General features: G+C 43.2%; 1 pseudogene across 1 annotated transcript; it reads right to left on the bottom strand.

The window, feature by feature from the left end:
* Positions 1-866: 866 nt before the first annotated feature.
* On the bottom strand, positions 867-3,814 carry Cd1d2 (CD1d2 antigen; annotated as a pseudogene). Its single transcript, NR_038188.1, has 6 exons — positions 3,695-3,814; positions 3,140-3,412; positions 2,579-2,857; positions 1,845-2,122; positions 1,153-1,249; positions 867-1,064 (listed from the first exon to the last, which is right to left on the bottom strand). The product of NR_038188.1 is annotated as a CD1d2 antigen, transcript variant 3 (transcript).
* Between the last annotated feature and the right edge of the window lie 2,694 nt (positions 3,815-6,508).

Genomic DNA, 6,508 nt, shown 5'->3' with positions numbered 1-6,508 from the left:
AAAGTGGTTGTACCAGTTTGCAATCCCACAAGCAATGAAAGAGTGTTCCTCTTTCTCCACATCCTCACCAGTACTGACGTCGCCCATAATTTATTCACGAATCACCATCTTAAAAAACTATATCCTCAAATTGCTACCTATTGGTAGTTTTCAAAAATTATCTGAAAAGTATATGAACATTTTCTATAGTTTTAGCTCTAAATAGATATATTAGTTAAGCTTTTAGTCTTTACTTCATTTATGGACAAACCATCTTCTTTACAAATCTCAAGGTAGTACCACTCCACTCCATTACTGTATTGGAATTTAATGTTCTTTTCCTTTTCTTTTAAATTAAACCCAAATAGAGGACCTCATGAAATTCTTTAACTGCCCATTCAAAAAACTATATAGTAGGGAAGAAAAGTGGCTATTGAGATTTCATCATGGCACATAATGTGTCACCAATATGTTGTGTTAATTTTTTTGTTTTTAATGTTCCCCAAAACAAGCTCACTCTTTATTTTATTCTTAAAAGACAAGTAACCACAAAGTAAATGTGATATTATTTTAGGAATTTTGTCCAAAATAGTTGCTTTCCAGCCTCAGAATCCAAGATTTAATAAAACAATAAAATCTTATACCTTATAGTTTTTATTTTTTCTCACTGTAGTAAATACTTTTCTTAAGAGGGTCTGGAGAGATGATTCAGTGGCTTAGACCACACACTGGCCTTGCAGAGGACTAGAGTTGGTTCCTATAGTCCATATCAGGCTGCTCGGGCTATAACTCCGGCTGCAGGGAAACCGCAGGCTCTCCTACTTTTAAGATCACTAGTATTCAAGAGCACAGACACCACCCCCACCTCACTCCGCACATACATGTAATTTGAATTGATCTTAATTTAATTAGGAAGTAATATTCCTAAATTTAAAGGAGCATACTGGTTGCTCTTCACTTCTTCAGGATTCCTCTCTTTCATCCCCAGATCCTGAGCAGACCAGGACTGAAGTCCTAGAGCCTGGAAAGTCTGAATTTCAGGAGAGGCAGGTGTAAGGAAGAGTCACCGGATGTCTTGATAAGCGCTGGAAGAAGAGAGAGACCATTAGGAGAGAAAAGGAAGGAATGAAGGAGGGATGCTGAGGGAAGGAGCACATGGACAGGGAGACTTACCTTCTCCTTCTCCAGATATAGTAGACTACAGCACCCACCACCACTAGCATGATTAGTACTATGAAGACGATCAGGCCCACGGGTGCTTGCCTGGCATCTGGTTTGGAAGAATACAATGTATCTCTCAACAGAAAACCAGTACCTGTTTCAAGTTCCCCATTCTAATTTAAAGTATATCCTTTCTATTTCTCATGATCAGGATCTGGCTACATGCTATCCAAACAGGTGTGACTCTGTCTACCTCCAGTCCTTTCTATGTGAATCTGGGTAGTTACCCTATCTTAGCATCAACGTCCTCATTCTTAAACTCAAAATAACAACCCTTGCTTCAAAGCTAAGTGACAAGTGGAAGTAGGGGCAGCAAAGTGTCCAGTGCTCACTCAGGACACGCCCAATATACTGCAGCTATGCCTTGGGCCTTGGGTCCTCTCTACTGGGGAATGGCTCTTCCCAAACTTCTTTATTTGCCACTGACCTCTGGATCTTGTCAGTTTCTGGGTCTTCTTTCTTCTTATACAGAGAACATCTTATCTCAAGTCTTTTGGGGTTTCTTTTTTATCTAGAATTCCCTCCTTCTAGCTCTTCTATAATAGTTAGGGGCTTCATTTCTGAATCTAGGTCTATTCAACTCTCGCTCCATGTTTGGTGGCTGCCTCTGCTCACTGGCAACCCAGGCTCCAGTTCTTTCTTACCCCAGTAGAGGATGATATCCTGTCCTCCTAGGCTGCTGTGCTTCACCCTGCAGGCCAGGCCAGCTTCCTCTCCAGCCTCCACATCCAGGGTTGCTTGAAGATACCATGTCTCATCAGCATTTGGCAGGAAATCACCTCTGTGAGTACCCTGTTGCTCCTGGTCACCCCGCATCCACATCACCCACACAGGTTTTGGGTAGAACCAGAGACATGACACACCAGCTGCAGATGGCCATGTGCAGAGCTGGGGACACTGGACAACCAGGCCACTGGCTTCTCTGTACTCATCAAGAGAATAAGAAAAAAAAAATTTAAAGCAAGACATTTTATATTAGGGGCTCCAGGTCTCCTATCAAGTTCATGCTTCCCACAGGCCCACCTCTGGAGATGAAGTTGCCTATTAGTTTAATCCATTTGTCTCCCTCTGGCTAGGAAGACCATCCCTGATACTTCTACCCCCCTCCCTGATCTGAGCCCCCTGTAGCCCTCCTCTTTACTCTGGAACAACCTGAGTTCAGCTGATACAGCCTGCCTCAAATATGGCATGGCTCAGTTTTCATCCTCAGTCTTTATTAACTCAATTTATAGAACCCAAGAGTGGCTGTCAACGAGAAAATAAACCCCACAGGCCTTAATCATCTCTTCCTAGGCCTTGCCCTTCCTCTACAGCTGACAGTGATGTAAAAACCTAGATGGATCCAAGTGGAGAGCCAGGGTGAAAATAGCCAGCTGACCTTGCTTCTCTAGGTCTGACTTCCCTGCCTCTAGGAGACCACGGGCAAACTGGGGCCAGGTGTCATTCAGGAGCGTCTGCACGGTTGCACTTGTCCCTTGATCAGCGTTGAGCACTTTGATGGGCAAGTCTAACCAAGATGGGGCCCCTAGGACCCTCTGCCAAGATGTTCCCCGGAATCTCACGGCATATTTTCCTTGAAATGCTACATGAAAAAAGCTTTCCGAAGCATTCCCAGGGTACATTTCACAGCCGGTAGACAACTGGATCTCAATGGGATCTGTAAGGAGGAGTGGGCAGAGACCAAAGAGTTCATGATTAAGGGGTTTTGAAAAAAGGAATTGGTATGAAGATTATAGTTAGGTGCCAGTTGAGGAAAATGATCATGGTGTCCTAGAGCAGAAACCGGCTATTTTTAGAAGGGACAAGGGTTACCTTTAGACTGAAGTAAAACCATAAGGGTGGACAGAGAAGAGAAGCTATGCCCGATGCCCACAGTTATCCAGCTGGGGTCTGGATCACTCCTGCCCACTGGGTTCAGGGTTCCAACCCCTCCACTCACAGTCTTCTTTAGGTGACATCATTTTGACTAATTCCTGTATGTCCCTGGTAAAGCTGACTCGATAGACTTGAAACATATGCTGCAACTTCTCCCACTGCTGGTTACTCAACTTGCCCTGGGACCATGGCTTCGTGAAGCTGATGATGGCTGAGTCATTACTCCAACGGTGTGTCTGCAGATCCCCCAGCAAGATCAGGCTGTCTGTGCGGGACCAGCTTATGTTAGCAAAGGAAGAAGTCTGCAGGCAGCGGAAGGTGTAATTCTTTTGCTGGACTGGAAACAAAGGAAAACAAAAGAACTTAGCGAATGGGCTCAGTCTGAGGACAGACTGCAGTAGGAAAAAGCTTTCGCTGGGCTTGTGGAAGGAAAGGCAGGCTCAATGTAGTTCTGAACTGCACTCTGTCCTGAGCTGGATCCACAGGTTGTTCCTCCCACTGTTGCTGCAAGCAGGGAAGCCCACTTCCACCCGCCCACTACTGCACAGCGCTTCTAGCCAGCCTCTCCCTCCCTCCCTCCCCTCTCTAGTCGGTTCTGTGTGAGCTTTTACTCACTCACCTTCAGATTGTCCCCAGACCTGTAGGAATGCCCACAGCAACAGGCACGGTAGGTACCGCATAGCGCCAGAGTTCTACACAGCCCTGGGTTCCGACTTCTGCACTTTACTCTGCTCCCAGCCTGGTACACAAAGGCTCTGGGGGTTTTTTGGCGCAGAGCCTGCCTAACCCGGAAGGACGCGCAGGCACGATTGGTAAATTACTCTTTGACAAAGCCAAACCCCCTGGTACTTGAGAGTTGGAGGTTTTTTGTAAAACAAAACAAAACAAAACAACAACAAAAAAAAAAAAAAAAAAAAAAACTGTCTTTCCGTTATACTAAAGAATGAGTTTGAGACTGTGTGCCGTCTCAATATCTAAAGCAAGACAAAGTTGTATTTCAGTTACAACTCCGATGGTATTAAAAATGCATGGGAATACAAAGAACTCAAGAAGCTGAACTCCAGAAAATCAAATAACCCTATTTAAAAATGGGGTACAGAGCTAAACAAAAAATTCTCAACTAAGGAATACCAAATGGCTGAGAAGCACCTAAAAAAATGTTCACTCATCAGAGAAATGCAAATCAAAACAACCCTGAGATTCCATCGTCACACCAGTCAGAATGGCTAAGATCAAAAATTCAGGTGACAGCAGATGCTGGCGAGGATGTGGAGAAAGAGGAACACTCCTCCATTGCTGGTGGGATTGCAAGCTAGTACAAACATTCTGGAAATCAGTTTGGCGATTCCTCAGAAAATTGGACATAGTACTACCAGAAGATCCAGCAATACCTCTCCTGGGCATATATCCAGAAGATGTTCCAACTTGTAATAAGGACACATGCTCCACTAGGTTCATAGCAGCCTTATTTATAATAGTCAGAAGCTGGAAAGAACCCAGATGTCCCTCAACAGAGGAATGTATACAGAAAATGTGGTACATTTACACAATGGAGTACTACTCAGCTACTAAAAACAATGAATTTATGGAATTCTTAGACAAATGGATGGATCTGGAGGATATCATCCTGAGTGATGTAACTCAATCACAAAAGAACACACATGATATGCACTCACTGACAAGTGGATATTAGCCCAGAAACTCAGAATACCCAAGATACAATTTGCAAAACACATGAAACTCAAGAAGAAGACCAAAGTGTGGACACTTTGATCCTTTTTATAAGGGGGAACAAAATACCCATGGAAGGAGTTACAGAGACAAAGTTCAGAGCTGAGACAGAAGAAAGGACCATTCAGAGGCTTCCCCACCCAGGGAACCATCCCATAAACAACCACCAAACCCAGGCACTATTGCATATGCCAGCAAGGTTTTACTGACAGGACCCTATTATAGCTGTCTCTTGTGAGGCTATGCCAATGCCTCGCAAATACACATGTGGATGCTCACAGTCATCTATTGGATGGAATACCAGGCCCCCAGTGAAGGAGCTAGTACCCCCCCCAAGCTGTGTCTCCAGCTGCATATGTAGCAGAAGATGGCCTAGTTGGCCATCATTGGGAGGAGAGGCCCTTGGTCTTGCGAAGATTATATGTCCCAGTATAGGAGAATGCCAGGGCCAGGAAGTGGGAGTGGGTGGGTTGGGGAGCAGGGCGGGGGGGGGGGGGTATAGGGAGCTTTCGAAGATGAAATTAGGAAAAGGAATAGCATTTGAAATGTAAATGAAGAAAATATCTAATAAAAACATTAAATAAATAAATAAATAACATATGGCAAAGCTAGGCAGTGGTGGCGCACACCTTTAATCCCAGCACTTGGGAGGCAGAGGTAGGAGAATTTCTGAGTTCAAGGTCAGCCTAGTCTACAGAGTGAGTTCCAGGACAGCCAGGGCTACACAGAGAAACCCTGTCTTGAAAAATCAAAAAGAAAAAAAAGAAAAGAAACCATAAGGGAAAGGATCTTTATTTTCACCTGACCTTCTTAGTTATGTCTGTAAGAAGAGCACACATTTATGCACCAATATTCTATCTGAACCTTTATTTTTATTTCTACCTAGATTTATCTCTAACTTTAGAAAAGTATGAGCTGCTTACTGTGCGTTAAGAGGCACTATGTTCAACTTACAATATATACATGTATAAAACCAATTTAATTGAAAAACATACTAACTTCAGGGGATGAACACCTACGCATGGGCATCAGAGGCTCACAGACCCTTTAGAGACTCTGCTTCTACTCAAGTGTGGACTTGTGGTTAAGTTATTAACACTCCAGACCTAAGTTCCCTCATTAAACTGAGTTCTATCAGAGTCTGAATTCAGTGGTAATGTATATGAAGTGCATAACCTACTACTAATATATGTGGTTGCAGTACTGGTTTCATAGATACATAAATTGAAACAGCATGAGGTGTTTGTATATACACTAATAGGTATAAGTATGAGCCTGGGATTCACGTAATAACGTTAAATACAAATCTGTTTCATTCATTAAAATGTATTGTAGCCTTAAGAATTTTCTTTATGTTCATTTTAAGTTTATTTTAACTCTGGCTATCAGTTACATTGATAACCAGGAAACATTTCTGCTGTTTCCCCAGATATTTCTCTGGTCAGTAACTTAAGAATGAGGCTCCTTGCTCTTTACATCCTTGAAACTGTGCCACCAGCTTGTGAATCTGGTGGAGAAGATGACCAAATGGCCCAGGTTTGTATCTTTTAAGTTGTTGGAAGATACATTTCACATCTACAGTGTGATTCACAAGTAACTGAGACTTACTACAGTCACGTTAGCTGTAAACACATCTTGTTTTCGGTGATGTAATCCCCACTTTTAGGGTGGCTTTCTTTAGCCTTCATTCTAAGAGAAATAA

Source organism: Mus musculus, chromosome 3 (assembly GCF_000001635.26).
Source record: "Mus musculus strain C57BL/6J chromosome 3, GRCm38.p6 C57BL/6J".
NCBI lineage: Eukaryota > Metazoa > Chordata > Mammalia > Rodentia > Muridae > Mus > Mus musculus.
This window is presented reverse-complemented; position numbering and strand designations above follow the sequence as displayed.